This window comes from Oncorhynchus nerka, linkage group LG26 (genome assembly GCF_034236695.1).
Source record: "Oncorhynchus nerka isolate Pitt River linkage group LG26, Oner_Uvic_2.0, whole genome shotgun sequence".
In the NCBI taxonomy this organism is placed as follows: Eukaryota; Metazoa; Chordata; class Actinopteri; order Salmoniformes; family Salmonidae; genus Oncorhynchus; species Oncorhynchus nerka.
This window is the reverse complement of record NC_088421.1, coordinates 48,092,793-48,109,444: the sequence shown is the minus strand read 5'-3', so window position 1 is coordinate 48,109,444 and position 16,652 is coordinate 48,092,793. Positions and strand designations below refer to the sequence as shown.

The following is a 16,652-nucleotide window of genomic DNA, read 5'->3' as shown; positions in this document are numbered from 1 at the left end:
CTGTTCCTTCTCGTTGTGTTGGTCAGTGTGAATACGCAGACCTTCATCCATCCCTGTTCCTTCTCGTTGTGTTGGTCAGTGTGAATACGCAGACCTTCATCCATCCCTGTTCCTTCTCGTTGTGTTGATCAGTGTGAATACGCAGACCTTCATCCATCCCTGTTCCTTCTCGTTGTGTTCCTCAGTGTGAATACGCAGACCTTCATCCATCCCTGTTCCTTCTCGTTGTGTTGGTCAGTGTGAATACACAGACCTTCATCCATCCCTGTTCCTTCTCGTTGTGTTCCTCAGTGTGAATACGCAGACCTTCATCCATCCCTGTTCCTTCTCGTTGTGTTGATCAGTGTGAATACGCAGACCTTCATCCATCCCTGTTCCTTCTCGTTGTGTTGGTCAGTGTGAATACGCAGACCTTCATCCATCCCTGTTCCTTCTCGTTGTGTTGATCAGTGTGAATACGCAGACCTTCATCCATCCCTGTTCCTTCTCGTTGTGTTGATCAGTGTGAATACGCAGACCTTCATCCATCCCTGTTCCTTCTCGTTGTGTTCCTCAGTGTGAATACGCAGACCTTCATCCATCCCTGTTCCTTCTCGTTGTGTTCCTCAGTGTGAATACGCAGACCTTCATCCATCCCTGTTCCTTCTCGTTGTGTTGGTCAGTGTGAATACGCAGACCTTCATCCATCCCTGTTCCTTCTCGTTGTGTTGATCAGTGTGAATACGCAGACCTTCATCCATCCCTGTTCCTTCTCGTTGTGTTGGTCAGTGTGAATACGCAGACCTTCATCCATCCCTGTTCCTTCTCGTTGTGTTGATCAGTGTGAATACGCAGACCTTCATCCATCCCTGTTCCTTCTCGTTGTGTTGGTCAGTGTGAATACGCAGACCTTCATCCATCCCTGTTCCTTCTCGTTGTGTTGATCAGTGTGAATACGCAGACCTTCATCCATCCCTGTTCCTTCTCGTTGTGTTGGTCAGTGTGAATACGCAGACCTTCATCCATCCCTGTTCCTTCTCGTTGTGTTGGTCAGTGTGAATACGCAGACCTTCATCCATCCCTGTTCCTTCTCGTTGTGTTGGTCAGTGTGAATACGCAGACCTTCATCCATCCCTGTTCCTTCTCGTTGTGTTGGTCAGTGTGAATACGCAGACCTTCATCCATCCCTGTTCCTTCTCGTTGTGTTGGTCAGTGTGAATACGCAGACCTTCATCCATCCCTGTTCCTTCTCGTTGTGTTGGTCAGTGTGAATACGCAGACCTTCATCCATCCCTGTTCCTTCTCGTTGTGTTGGTCAGTGTGAATACGCAGACCTTCATCCATCCCTGTTCCTTCTCGTTGTGTTGGTCAGTGTGAATACGCAGACCTTCATCCATCCCTGTTCCTTCTCGTTGTGTTGGTCAGTGTGAATACGCAGACCTTCATCCATCCCTGTTCCTTCTCGTTGTGTTGATCAGTGTGAATACGCAGACCTTCATCCATCCCTGTTCCTTCTCGTTGTGTTGGTCAGTGTGAATACGCAGACCTTCATCCATCCCTGTTCCTTCTCGTTGTGTTGGTCAGTGTGAATACGCAGACCTTCATCCATCCCTGTTCCTTCTCGTTGTGTTGGTCAGTGTGAATACGCAGACCTTCATCCATCCCTGTTCCTTTCGTTGTGTTGGTCAGTGTGAATACGCAGACCTTCATCCATCCCTGTTCCTTCTCGTTGTGTTGATCAGTGTGAATACGCAGACCTTCATCCATCCCTGTTCCTTCTCGTTGTGTTGGTCAGTGTGAATACGCAGACCTTCATCCATCCCTGTTCCTTCTCGTTGTGTTGATCAGTGTGAATACGCAGACCTTCATCCATCCCTGTTCCTTCTCGTTGTGTTGATCAGTGTGAATACGCAGACCTTCATCCATCCCTGTTCCTTCTCGTTGTGTTGGTCAGTGTGAATACGCAGACCTTCATCCATCCCTGTTCCTTCTCGTTGTGTTCCTCAGTGTGAATACGCAGACCTTCATCCATCCCTGTTCCTTCTCGTTGTGTTGGTCAGTGTGAATACGCAGACCTTCATCCATCCCTGTTCCTTCTCGTTGTGTTGGTCAGTGTGAATACGCAGACCTTCATCCATCCCTGTTCCTTCTCGTTGTGTTGGTCAGTGTGAATACGCAGACCTTCATCCATCCCTGTTCCTTCTCGTTGTGTTGATCAGTGTGAATACGCAGACCTTCATCCATCCCTGTTCCTTCTCGTTGTGTTGGTCAGTGTGAATACGCAGACCTTCATCCATCCCTGTTCCTTCTCGTTGTGTTGGTCAGTGTGAATACGCAGACCTTCATCCATCCCTGTTCCTTCTCGTTGTGTTGGTCAGTGTGAATACGCAGACCTTCATCCATCCCTGTTCCTTCTCGTTGTGTTGGTCAGTGTGAATACGCAGACCTTCATCCATCCCTGTTCCTTCTCGTTGTGTTGGTCAGTGTGAATACGCAGACCTTCATCCATCCCTGTTCCTTCTCGTTGTGTTGCTCAGTGTGAATACGCAGACCTTCATCCATCCCTGTTCCTTCTCGTTGTGTTGATCAGTGTGAATACGCAGACCTTCATCCATCCCTGTTCCTTCTCGTTGTGTTGGTCAGTGTGAATACGCAGACCTTCATCCATCCCTGTTCCTTCTACGCAGACCTTCATCCATCCCTGTTCCTTCTCGTTGTGTTCCTCAGTGTGAATACGCAGACCTTCATCCATCCCTGTTCCTTCTCGTTGTGTTCCTTAGTGTGAATACGCAGACCTTCATCCATCCCTGTTCCTTCTCGTTGTGTTCCTCAGTGTGAATACGCAGACCTTCATCCATCCCTGTTCCTTCTCGTTGTGTTGATCAGTGTGAATACGCAGACCTTCATCCATCCCTGTTCCTTCTCGTTGTGTTCCTCAGTGTGAATACGCAGACCTTCATCCATCCCTGTTCCTTCTCGTTGTGTTCCTCAGTGTGAATACGCAGACCTTCATCCATCCCTGTTCCTTCTCGTTGTGTTCCTCAGTGTGAATACGCAGACCTTCATCCATCCCTGTTCCTTCTCGTTGTGTTCCTCAGTGTGAATACGCAGACCTTCATCCATCCCTGTTCCTTCGTTGTGTTCCTCAGTGTGAATACGCAGACCTTCATCCATCCCTGTTCCTTTCGTTGTGTTCCTTAGTGTGAATAGGCAGACCTTCATCCATCCCTGTTCCTTCTCGTTGTGTTGATCAGTGTGAATACGCAGACCTTCATCCATCCCTGTTCCTTCTCGTTGTGTTGATCAGTGTGAATACGCAGACCTTCATCCATCCCTGTTCCTTCTCGTTGTGTTGGTCAGTGTGAATACGCAGACCTTCATCCATCCCTGTTCCTTCTCGTTGTGTTCCTCAGTGTGAATACGCAGACCTTCATCCATCCCTGTTCCTTCTCGTTGTGTTGGTCAGTGTGAATACGCAGACCTTCATCCATCCCTGTTCCTTCTCGTTGTGTTGGTCAGTGTGAATACGCAGACCTTCATCCATCCCTGTTCCTTCTCGTTGTGTTGATCAGTGTGAATACGCAGACCTTCATCCATCCCTGTTCCTTCTCGTTGTGTTCCTCAGTGTGAATACGCAGACCTTCATCCATCCCTGTTCCTTCTCGTTGTGTTCCTCAGTGTGAATACGCAGACCTTCATCCATCCCTGTTCCTTCGTTGTGTTCCTCAGTGTGAATACGCAGACCTTCATCCATCCCTGTTCCTTCTCGTTGTGTTCCTCAGTGTGAATACGCAGACCTTCATCCATCCCTGTTCCTTCTCGTTGTGTTCCTCAGTGTGAATACGCAGACCTTCATCCATCCCTGTTCCTTCTCGTTGTGTTCCTCAGTGTGAATACGCAGACCTTCATCCATCCCTGTTCCTTCTCGTTGTGTTGATCTATGTGAATACGCAGACCTTCATCCATCCCTGTTCCTTCTCGTTGTGTTGATCAGTGTGAATACGCAGACCTTCATCCATCCCTGTTCCTTCTCGTTGTGTTGATCAGTGTGAATACGCAGACCTTCATCCATCCCTGTTCCTTCTCGTTGTGTTGGTCAGTGTGAATACGCAGACCTTCATCCATCCCTGTTCCTTCTCGTTGTGTTGATCAGTGTGAATACGCAGACCTTCATCCATCCCTGTTCCTTTCGTTGTGTTGGTCAGTGTGAATACGCAGACCTTCATCCATCCCTGTTCCTTCTCGTTGTGTTGATCAGTGTGAATACGCAGACCTTCATCCATCCCTGTTCCTTCTCGTTGTGTTGGTCAGTGTGAATACGCAGACCTTCATCCATCCCTGTTCCTTCTCGTTGTGTTGGTCAGTGTGAATACGCAGACCTTCATCCATCCCTGTTCCTTCTCGTTGTGTTGGTCAGTGTGAATACGCAGACCTTCATCCATCCCTGTTCCTTCTCGTTGTGTTGGTCAGTGTGAATACGCAGACCTTCATCCATCCCTGTTCCTTCTCGTTGTGTTGGTCAGTGTGAATACGCAGACCTTCATCCATCCCTGTTCCTTCTCGTTGTGTTGATCAGTGTGAATACGCAGACCTTCATCCATCCCTGTTCCTTCTCGTTGTGTTGATCAGTGTGAATACGCAGACCTTCATCCATCCCTGTTCCTTCTCGTTGTGTTGATCAGTGTGAATACGCAGACCTTCATCCATCCCTGTTCCTTTCGTTGTGTTCCTCAGTGTGAATACGCAGACCTTCATCCATCCCTGTTCCTTCTCGTTGTGTTGGTCAGTGTGAATACGCAGACCTTCATCCATCCCTGTTCCTTCTCGTTGTGTTCCTCAGTGTGAATAGGCAGACCTTCATCCATCCCTGTTCCTTTCGTTGTGTTGGTCAGTGTGAATACGCAGACCTTCATCCATCCCTGTTCCTTCTCGTTGTGTTCCTCAGTGTGAATACGCAGACCTTCATCCATCCCTGTTCCTTCTCGTTGTGTTGATCAGTGTGAATACGCAGACCTTCATCCATCCCTGTTCCTTTCGTTGTGTTCCTCAGTGTGAATACGCAGACCTTCATCCATCCCTGTTCCTTCTCGTTGTGTTCCTCAGTGTGAATACGCAGACCTTCATCCATCCCTGTTCCTTCTCGTTGTGTTCCTCAGTGTGAATACGCAGACCTTCATCCATCCCTGTTCCTTCTCGTTGTGTTCCAGTGTGAATACGCAGACCTTCATCCATCCCTGTTCCTTCTCGTTGTGTTGATCAGTGTGAATACGCAGACCTTCATCCATCCCTGTTCCTTCTCGTTGTGTTGGTCAGTGTGAATACGCAGACCTTCATCCATCCCTGTTCCTTCTCGTTGTGTTGCTCAGTGTGAATACGCAGACCTTCATCCATCCCTGTTCCTTCTCGTTGTGTTGGTCAGTGTGAATACGCAGACCTTCATCCATCCCTGTTCCTTCTCGTTGTGTTGGTCAGTGTGAATACGCAGACCTTCATCCATCCCTGTTCCTTCTCGTTGTGTTGGTCAGTGTGAATACGCAGACCTTCATCCATCCCTGTTCCTTCTCGTTGTGTTGCTCAGTGTGAATACGCAGACCTTCATCCATCCCTGTTCCTTTCGTTGTGTTGATCAGTGTGAATACGCAGACCTTCATCCATCCCTGTTCCTTCTCGTTGTGTTGATCAGTGTGAATACGCAGACCTTCATCCATCCCTGTTCCTTCTCGTTGTGTTCCTCAGTGTGAATACGCAGACCTTCATCCATCCCTGTTCCTTCTCGTTGTGTTCCTCAGTGTGAATACGCAGACCTTCATCCATCCCTGTTCCTTCTCGTTGTGTTGGTCAGTGTGAATACGCAGACCTTCATCCATCCCTGTTCCTTCTCGTTGTGTTCCTCAGTGTGAATACGCAGACCTTCATCCATCCCTGTTCCTTCTCGTTGTGTTCCTCAGTGTGAATACGCAGACCTTCATCCATCCCTGTTCCTTCTCGTTGTGTTGGTCAGTGTGAATACGCAGACCTTCATCCATCCCTGTTCCTTCTCGTTGTGTTGATCAGTGTGAATACGCAGACCTTCATCCATCCCTGTTCCTTCTCGTTGTGTTGATCAGTGTGAATACGCAGACCTTCATCCATCCCTGTTCCTTCTCGTTGTGTTGGTCAGTGTGAATACGCAGACCTCCATCCCTGTTCCTTCTCGTTGTGTTGGTCAGTGTGAATACGCAGACCTTCATCCATCCCTGTTCCTTCTCGTTGTGTTCCTCAGTGTGAATACGCAGACCTTCATCCATCCCTGTTCCTTCTCGTTGTGTTCCTCAGTGTGAATACGCAGACCTTCATCCATCCCTGTTCCTTCTCGTTGTGTTGATCAGTGTGAATACGCAGACCTTCATCCATCCCTGTTCCTTCTCGTTGTGTTGGTCAGTGTGAATACGCAGACCTTCATCCATCCCTGTTCCTTCTCGTTGTGTTGATCAGTGTGAATACGCAGACCTTCATCCATCCCTGTTCCTTCTCGTTGTGTTGATCAGTGTGAATACGCAGACCTTCATCCATCCCTGTTCCTTCTCGTTGTGTTGGTCAGTGTGAATACGCAGACCTTCATCCATCCCTGTTCCTCTCGTTGTGTTGATCAGTGTGAATACGCAGACCTTCATCCATCCCTGTTCCTTCTCGTTGTGTTGGTCAGTGTGAATACGCAGACCTTCATCCATCCCTGTTCCTTCTCGTTGTGTTGGTCAGTGTGAATACGCAGACCTTCATCCATCCCTGTTCCTTCTCGTTGTGTTGGTCAGTGTGAATACGCAGACCTTCATCCATCCCTGTTCCTTCTTGTGTTGTGTTGATCAGTGTGAATACGCAGACCTTCATCCATCCCTGTTCCTTCGTTGTGTTGGTCAGTGTGAATACGCAGACCTTCATCCATCCCTGTTCCTTCTCGTTGTGTTGGTCAGTGTGAATACGCAGACCTTCATCCATCCCTGTTCCTTCTCGTTGTGTTGGTCAGTGTGAATACGCAGACCTTCATCCATCCCTGTTCCTCTCGTTGTGTTGGTCAGTGTGAATACGCAGACCTTCATCCATCCCTGTTCCTTCTCGTTGTGTTGATCAGTGTGAATACGCAGAACTTCATCCATCCCTGTTCCTTCTCGTTGTGTTGGTCAGTGTGAATACGCAGACCTTCATCCATCCCTGTTCCTTCTCGTTGTGTTGGTCAGTGTGAATACGCAGACCTTCATCCATCCCTGTTCCTTCTCGTTGTTTGGTCAGTGTGAATACGCAGACCTTCATCCATCCCTGTTCCTTCTCGTTGTGTTGATCAGTGTGAATACGCAGACCTTCATCCATCCCTGTTCCTCTCGTTGTGTTGATCAGTGTGAATACGCAGACCTTCATCCATCCCTGTTCCTTTCGTTGTGTTGGTCAGTGTGAATACGCAGACCTTCATCCATCCCTGTTCCTTCTCGTTGTGTTGGTCAGTGTGAATACGCAGACCTTCATCCATCCCTGTTCCTTCTTGTTGTGTTGGTCAGTGTGAATACGCAGACCTTCATCCATCCCTGTTCCTTCTCATTGTGTTGGTCAGTGTGAATACGCAGACCTTCATCCATCCCTGTTCCTTTCGTTGTGTTGGTCAGTGTGAATACGCAGACCTTCATCCATCCCTGTTCCTTCTCGTTGTGTTGATCAGTGTGAATACGCAGACCTTCATCCATCCCTGTTCCTTTCTCGTTGTGTTGATCAGTGTGAATACGCAGACCTTCATCCAATACAGCTTTTCCCCTGTAAGCTTGAATCTGAAGTGGGCAGTGAAATCCACTACATTGTCGTTAGTGTTAGTGACTCTGGCAGAGAAAACTGCACTCTGGTAGCTAGCTAACTAGCGGCTACTAAAGTTAGCAAGGTAAATTGAAATAAATTGCATTAATACACAAATATAAAGTTCTAAAGCCAAGAAAACAATATATAATCTATTTACTCCGTATCCTGCAGTTTGAAGAAACTAATTTTAATTTAAAAGATCCCCCCCCCAAAAGCTAAATTCAAAATCTATCCAACAACTCACCAAGCTTCTAAAACTTGCATGGTATTACGTTACTTCTCTCATTGGATGGACAACATATTAGCTTTGATTGGTTGGAGGACGTCCTCCGGAAGTCGTCATAATTCCCATAGGTCTATGGAAGGGGGGGTGAGGAGCATGAGCCTCCTAGGTTTTGTATTGAAGTCAATGTGCCCAGAGGAGGACAGAAGCTATCTATCCTCTGGCTCCACCAAGGTGCTATACCCGACAGAGTGCTGTTGAGGCTACTGTAGACCTTCATAGCTAAACAACGTGTTTTAATAAATTATTTGGTGAAGTGAATATATTTATTTTTGTTTTATCTAGAATGTATCACTTTTTTAAATGTTTCATTATTTGTGTGTGTGTGTGTGTGTGTGTGTGTGTGTGTGTGTGTGTGTGTGTGTGTGCCCGCGTGTGTGTGTGTGTGTATGTGTGTGTGTGCCCGTGTGTGTGTGTGTGTGTGTTCCAGGAGTCCTGTGGCTGTCGGTGGTATCAGAGGTACTATACATCATGCTGTTGGTGGTTGGGTTCAGTCTCATGTGTCTGGAGCTGTTTCATTCCAGCAACGTCATCGACGGACTTAAACTCAACGCCTTCGCTGCTGTTTTCACCGTGCTCTCAGGTAACACACACACACACACACACACACACACACACACACACACACACACACACACACACACACACACACACACACACACACACACACACACGCAAACACACACATACACACACACACACACACACACACACACACTGGCAACTTGAAATGGTCCACCCACACTGACAGTGTGGTGAAGAAGGCACAACAGCGCCTTCATCAGAGGCTGAAGAAATTTGTCTGGCCCATAAAACCCTCACAAACTTCTACAGATGCACAATTGAGAGCATCCTATCACCGCTTGGTACGGCAATTGCACCGCCCGCAACCGCAGGGCTCTCCTGAGGGTGGTGCGGTCTGCCCAAAGCATCACTACGTGCCCTCCATGACACCTACACAACCCGATGTCACAGGAAGGCCAACATGATCATTAAGGACAACAACCACCTGAGCCACTGCCTGTTCACACCGCTACCATCCAGAAGGCGAGGTCAGTACAGGTGTATCAAAGCAGGGGCCGAGAGATTAATAATAAGATAATAATGATGACATAATTTGCATTACTCATCTCATATGTATATACTGTATTCTATTCTACTGTATCTTAGTCTATGTATTACTCATCTCATATGTATATACTGTATTCTATTCTACTGTATCTTAGTCTATGTATTACTCATCTCATATGTATTTACTGTATTCTATTCTACTGTATCTTAGTCTATGTATTACTCATCTCATATGTATATACTGTATTCTATTCTACTGTATCTTAGTCTATGTATTACTCATCTCATATGTATATACTGTATTCTATTCTACTGTATCTTAGTCTATGTATTACTCATCTCATATGTATATACTGTATTCTATTCTACTGTATCTTAGTCTATGTATTACTCATCTCATATGTATATACTGTATTCTATTCTACTGTATCTTAGTCTATGTATTACTCATCTCATATGTATATACTGTATTCTATTCTACTGTATCTTAGTCTATGTATTACTCATCTCATATGTATATACTGTATTCTATTCTACTGTATCTTAGTCTATGTATTACTCATCTCATATGTATATACTGTATTCTATTCTACTGTATCTTAGTCTATGTATTACTCATCTCATATGTATTTACTGTATTCTATTCTACTGTATCTTATTCTATACCGCTCTGACATTGCTCGTAAATATATGTAAATATTCTTAATTCCATTCCTTTACTTAGATTTGTGTGTATTGGGTATACGTTGTGAAATTGTTAGATATTACTGGACTGTCGGAGCTAGAAACACAATCATTTCGCAAATCAATAACAGTATTTCTTGTATTTCTCATGTTTTTCTTACTATATTATTGACTTGATATTATTGACTTGAATACTGCATTGTTGGGAAAGTGCCAGTAAGCATTTCACTGTTTCCACCTGGTGCATCCTGGGAACTTGACATATAAACCCTAAAACTTGAAACAAACACTAGAGACACAGGAAGACTCTCCTGCAGTAGTTCCTCCATCGAGATCTTTTGGACAAACACATTGGGAGTGCTATCTATCTATCTATCTATCTATCTATCTATCTATCTATCTATCTATCTATCTATCTATCTATCTATCTGTCTGTCTGTCTGTCTGTCTGTCTGTCTGTCTGTCTGTCTGTCTTATATTCAATTCAAGGGCTTTATTGGCATGGGAAACATGTGTTATCATTGCCAAAGCAAGTGAGGTAGATAATATACAAAAGTGAAATAAACAATAAAAATTAAAAGTAAACATTACACATACAGAAGTTTCAAAACAATAAAGACATTACAAATGTCATATTATGTCTATATACAATGTTGTAACGATGTAGAAAAGGTTAAGGGTACACAAGGGAAAATAAATAAGCATAAATATGGGTTGTATTTACAATGGTGTTTGTTCTTCACTGGTTGCCCTTTTCTTGTGGCAACAGGTCACAAATCTTGCTGCTGTGATGGCACACTGTGGAATTTCACCCAGTAGATATGGGAGTTTATCCAAATTGGATTTGTTTTCGAATTCTTTGTGGATCTGTGTAATCTGAGGGAAATATGTGTCTCTCATATGGTCATACATTGGACAGGAGGTTAGGAAGTGCAGCTCAGTTTCCACCTCATTTTGTGGGCAGTGTGCACATAGCCTGTCTTCTCTTGAGAGCCATGTCTGCCTACGGCGGCCTTTCTCAATAGCAAGGCTATGCTCACTGAGTCTGTACATAGTCAAAGCTTTCCTAAGATTGGGTCAGTCACAGTGGTCAGGTATTCTGCCACTGTGTACTCTCTGTTTAGGGCCAAATAGCATTCTAGTTTGCTCTGTTTTTTTGTTAATTCTTTCCAATGTGTCAAGTAATTATCTTTTTGTTTTCTCATGATTTGGTTGGGTCTAATTGTGCTGCTGTCCTGGGGCTCTGTAGGGTGTGTTTGTGTTTGTGAACAGAGCCCCAGGACCAGCTTGCTTAGGGGACTCTTCTCCAGGCTCATCTCTCTGTAGGTGATGGCTTTGTTATGGAAGGTTTGTGAATCGCTTCCTTTTAGGTGGTTGTAGATTTTAAGGGCTCTTTTCTGGATTTTGATAATTAGTGGGTATCGGCCTAATTCTGCTCTGCATGCATTATTTGGTGTTCTACGGTGTACAAAGAGGATATTCTTGCAGAATTCTGCATGCAGAGTGTCAATTTGGTGTTTGTCCCATTTTGTGAAATCTTGGTTGGTGAGCGGACCCCAGACCTCACAACCATAAAGGGCAATCGGTTATATAACTGATTCAAGTATTTTTAGCCAGATCCTAACTGGTATGTTGAATTTTATGTTCCTTTTGATGGCATAGAATCTGACAGAATCTGTGCAGAAGATCTAGGTGCTGCTGTAGGCCCTCCTTGGTTTGGGTGGGTACAGAAGCACCATATCATCAGCAAACAGTAGACACATGACTTTGGATTCTAGTAGGGTGAGGCCAGGTGCTGCAGACTTTTTTAGTGCCCGCACCAATTCGTTGATATATATGTTGAAGAGGGTGGGGCTTAAGCTGCATCCCTGTCTCACTCCAATGCCCTGTTGGAAGAAATGTGTCTATTTTTTGCCAATATTAACCCCACACTTGTTGTTTGTGTGGAGAAGCTGTCTTCATTAAAATATGGGGATTCTAGTGGGGGGATATAGGTAGCACACAGGAGGACGTGTTTCTCTGTTATTTTAAGATAATTTCCTTTTGAATCTCTAGCCAAATGTAAAATGTTCCTGTTTTGTCTAATTTAATGGAGTGAGTTAGGTCTGCTCTATATCAGATTAGCATAACCCCTGGTGAAACTAGTTGGTCCTCAGACAGAAGGTCTATTGCTCTGGGTGTATTATCATGTGGCTGGGTGAACCTAGTCGGTCCTCAGACAGAAGGTCTAGGGCTCTGGGTGTATTATCATGTGGCTAGGTGAACCTAGTCGGTCCTCAGACAGAAGGTCTAGGGCTCTGGGTGTATTATTATGTGGCTGGGTGAACATAGTTGGTCCTCAGACAGAAGGTCTAGGGCTCTGGGTTTATTATCATGTGGCTGGGTGAACCTAGTTGGTCCTCAGACAGAAGGTCTAGGGCGTGCTGGGTGAACCAAGTTGGTCCTCAGACAGAAGGTCTAGGGCTCTGGGTGACCCTAGTCGGTCCTCAGACAGAAGGTCTAGGGTGCGCTGGGTGACCCTAGTCGGTCCTCAGACAGATGGTCTAGGGTGCGCTGGGTGACCCTAGTTGGTCCTCAGACAGAAGGTCTAGGGCGCGCTGGGTGAACCTAGTTGGTCCTCAGACAGAAGGTCTAGGGCGCGCTGGGTGAACCTAGTTGGTCCTCAGACAGAAGGTCTAGGGCGCGCTGGGTGAACCTAGTTGGTCCTCAGACAGAAGGTCTAGGGTGCGCTGGGTGACCCTAGTTGGTCCTCAGACAGAAGGTCTAGGGCGCGCTGGGTGAACCTAGTTGGTCCTCAGACAGAAGATCTAGGGCGCGCTGGGTGAACCTAGTTGGTCCTCAGACAGAAGGTCTAGGGCGCGCTGGGTGAACCTAGTTGGTCCTCAGACAGAAGGTCTAGGGCGCGCTGGGTGAACCTAGTTGGTCCTCAGACAGAAGGTCTAGGGTGCGCTGGGTGACCTTAGTTGGTCCTCAGACAGAAGGTCTGGGGTGCGCTGGGTGAACCTAGTTGGTCCTCAGACAGAAGGTCTAGGGCGCGCTGGGTGACCCTAGTTGGTCCTCAGACAGAAGGTCTAGGGCGCGCTGGGTGACCCTAGTTGGTCCTCAGACAGAAGGTCTAGGGCGCGCTGGGTGAACCTAGTTGGTCCTCAGACAGAAGGTCTAGGGCGCGCTGGGTGAACCTAGTTGGTCCTCAGACAGAAGGTCTAGGGCTCTGGGTGTATTATCATGTGGCTGGGTGAACCTAGTTGGTCCTCAGACAGAAGGTCTGAGGTGCGCTGGGTGTTTGGACACCAGAGTTTAGACACACTGTTTGGGAAAAAGTTTATTTTCTTGTATATACATTTAAGTCATTTAGCAGACGCTCTTATCCAGAGCGACTTACAGAGCGACTTGACTGATTTGGATCAAGAAGGTCATTCTGAGAGAGATAGCGGGAGAGCTGGCCAAGGAAGGCACGTTCAAGAGTTTTGGAGAGAAAAGAAAGAAGGGATACTGGTCTGTAGTTGTTGACATCGGAGGGATCGAGTGTAGGTTTTTTCAGAAGGGGTGCAACTCTCGCTCTCTTGAAGACGGAAGGGACGTAGCCAGCGGTCAGGGATGAGTTGATGAGCGAGGTGAGGTAAGGGAGAAGGTCTCCGGAAATGGTCTGGAGAAGAGAGGAGGGGATAGGGTCAAGCGGGCAGGTTGTTGGGGCGGCACGCCGTCACAAGACGCGAGATTTCATCTGGAGAGAGAGGGAGAAAGAGGTCAGAGCACAGTGTAGGGCAGTGTGAGCAGAACCAGCGGTGTCGTTTGACTTAGCAAACGATGATCGGATGTCGTCGACCTTCTTTTCAAAATGGTTGACGAAGTCATCTGCAGAGAGGGAGGAGGGGGAGGGGGAGGAGGATTCAGGAGGGAGGAGAAGGTGGCAAAGAGCTTCCTAGGGTTAGAGGCAGATGCTTGGAATTTAGAGTGGTAGAAAGTGGCTTTAGCAGCAGAGAGAGAAGAGGAAAATGTAGAGAGGAGGGAGTGAAAGGATGCCAGGTCCGCAGGGAGGAGAGTTTTCCTCCATTTCCGCTCGGCTGCCCGGAGCCCTGTTCTGTGAGCTCGCAATGAGTCGTCGAGCCACGGAGCGGGAGGGAGGACCGAGCCGGCCTGGAGGATAGGGGACATAGAGAGTCAAAGGATGCAGAAAGGGAGGAGAGGAGGGTTGAGGAGGCAGAATCAGGAGATAGGTTGGAGAAGGTTTGAGCAGAGGGAAGAGATGATAGGATGGAAGAGGAGAGAGTAGCGGGGGAGAGAGAGCGAAGGTTGGGACGGCGCGATACCATCCGAGTAGGGGCAGTGTGGGAAGTGTTGATGAGAGCGAGAGGGAAAAGGATACAAGGTAGTGGTCGGAGACTTGGAGGGGAGTTGCAATGAGGTTAGTGGAAGAACAGCATCTAGTAAAGATGAGGTCGAGCGTATTTCCTGCCTTGTGAGTAGGGGGGAAGGTGAGAGGGTGAGGTCAAAAGAAGAGAGGAGTGGAAAGAAGGAGGCAGAGAGGAATGAGTCAAAGGTAGACGTGGGGGAGGTTAAAGTCGCCCAGAACTGTGAGAGGTGAGCCGTCTCAGGAAAGGAGCTTATCAAGGCATCAAGCTCATTGATGAACTCTCCGAGGGAACCTGGAGGGCGATAAATGATAAGGATGTTAAGCTTGAAAGGGCTGGTAACTGTGACAGCATGGAATTCAAAGGAGGCGATAGACAGATGGGTAAGGGGAGAAAGAGAGAATGACCACTTGGGAGAGATGAGGATCCCGGGTGCCACCACCCCGCTGACCAGAAGCTCTCGGGGTGTGCGAGAACACGTGGGCAGACGAAGAGAGAGCAGTAGGAGTAGCAGTGTTGTCTGTGGTGATCCATGTTTCCGTCAGTGCCAAGAAGTCGAGGGACTGGAGGGAGGCATAGGCTGAGATGAACTCTGCCTTGTTGGCCGCAGATCGGCAGTTCCAGAGGCTACCGGAGACCTGGAACTCCACGTGGGTCGTGCGCGCTGGGACCACCAGATTAGGGTGGCCGCGGCCACGCGTGTGGAGCGCTTGTATGGTCTGTGCAGAGAGGAGAGAACAGGATAGACAGACACATAGTTGACAGGCGAGTCGTTCCATTGACTAAAAGATTAAAATGTAATAGTTTCTACTGTGCTGCTATTGCGTTGTTGGGCATTGAGTGCTGGCTAGCTGGCTAGCAGTGTTGATTATGTTACGTTGCGTTAAAAGAACGACAATAGCTGGCTAGCTAACCTAGGAAATCGCTCTAGACTACACAATTATCTTTGATACAAAGGCGGCTATGTAGCTAGCTATGTAGCTAGCTACGATCAAACAAATCAAGCCGTTGTACTGTAATGAAATGAAATGAAAAATGTGATACTACCTGTGGAGCGAAGCGAAATGCGACCGGATTGTTGAGTGCAGAAGTTCTGTTCGGTAGACGTTGGCTAGCTGTTGGCTAGCTAGCAGAGTCTCCTACGTTAAGGACGACATAAAACTACACACTCTAAACTACACAATTATCTTGGATACGAAGACAGCAAAGACAACTATGTAGCTAGCTAACACTACACTAATCAAGTCGTTCAGTTGAGTGTAATAGTTGTGCTGCTAATCGGTAGACGGTGGACTAGCTAACGGTGGACGTTAGCTAGCTGGCTAGCTGCAGGGCAGTGTAGACTGCGTTAGGACGACGAATACGATAATTACGCAATTATCTATGATACAAAGACGGCTATGTAGCTAGCTAAGAAGAAATTGCTAAGATTAGACAAATCAAACCGTTGTACTATAATGAAATGTAATACTACCTGCGGACCGAGTGCAGATGCAGACCCTACATCCTATATATTTCCTGTTTGTCCATATGGGGTGCAATCTGTGTCTTGTGTTTGTCCTCAGTGGGTGTGGGGGTTGTCAGGAGGGCTATCAGTGTGGCTGACAGGGGGTGAGATCCCCTGGGCTTGAGGTTCTTCATTTGTCTGTCCCGCTGTGATTTCAACGTTATGGTCAGGGTCTGGGTGGACTGTTCTGCTGTGGTGTCGAGACTTTTGTCAGGTGCTGAGGTGGGCTGTTCTGCTGGCTTCTCTGTGGGGGTGGCCACCTCTCTAGTAGGTGGTTCTCTGTCACACGCCATCCCTCAACCTCTCCTCCAGCAGTCTGATCCTCTCTAGTGCTCTGTTCTTCTCCTGCTCATGCTTTTTATCATGTTGAAGCTGTCTCACCATTGTCCAGAGTGCAGATATGTCTCTCTCCACCTCCAGCTCTCCAGGTCTGGTTGAGGGGTTGTTGTTGTGCTGAACTGTTGTCTGGGTCTGTGCTGACTGGACTGTAATCACCTGCTGTTCCAGCTCCACCTGTCTTCCCTCCAGCAGAGTGAATTTATCCTTCATTTCAATGAGGAGTAGTAATCTGTGCTGGGAGGTTGACTTTCCGCTTGGGGTTGCTCTCGTCTGTGGAGTTATATAATGAAGAGGTCTGGTCTGACCCCCTCGGGTGGGGGTATCTTCTCAAGGAGAGCTTCTCCTGCTGAGCTAATTCTTTGATTAGGTGAACGTCTAGATGAAAGTGTTTGGGGCTGCCCTGTACCATTACTGTTCCAGAGATTTATATTAACTGACTCAGAGTCCTCGTTGTCTAGTATCCTGAGTTTCCACTCTTTAACACCCCCCTCTTAACAGAGGGTTAGTGTGTTAATATAAAACTGTGTCTTGCCAGGGGATGGTCTGGTTAATATAACACTGTACCAGGGGATGGTCTGGTTAATATAACACTGTACCAGGGATGGTCTGGTTAATATAA

The 16,652-nt window shown here is 47.0% G+C and overlaps 1 pseudogene; it reads left to right on the top strand.

The window, feature by feature from the left end:
* LOC115127390 (germ cell-specific gene 1-like protein) overlaps positions 1-16,652 on the top strand; it is a 72,038-nt pseudogene that overhangs the window by 46,038 nt on the left and 9,348 nt on the right.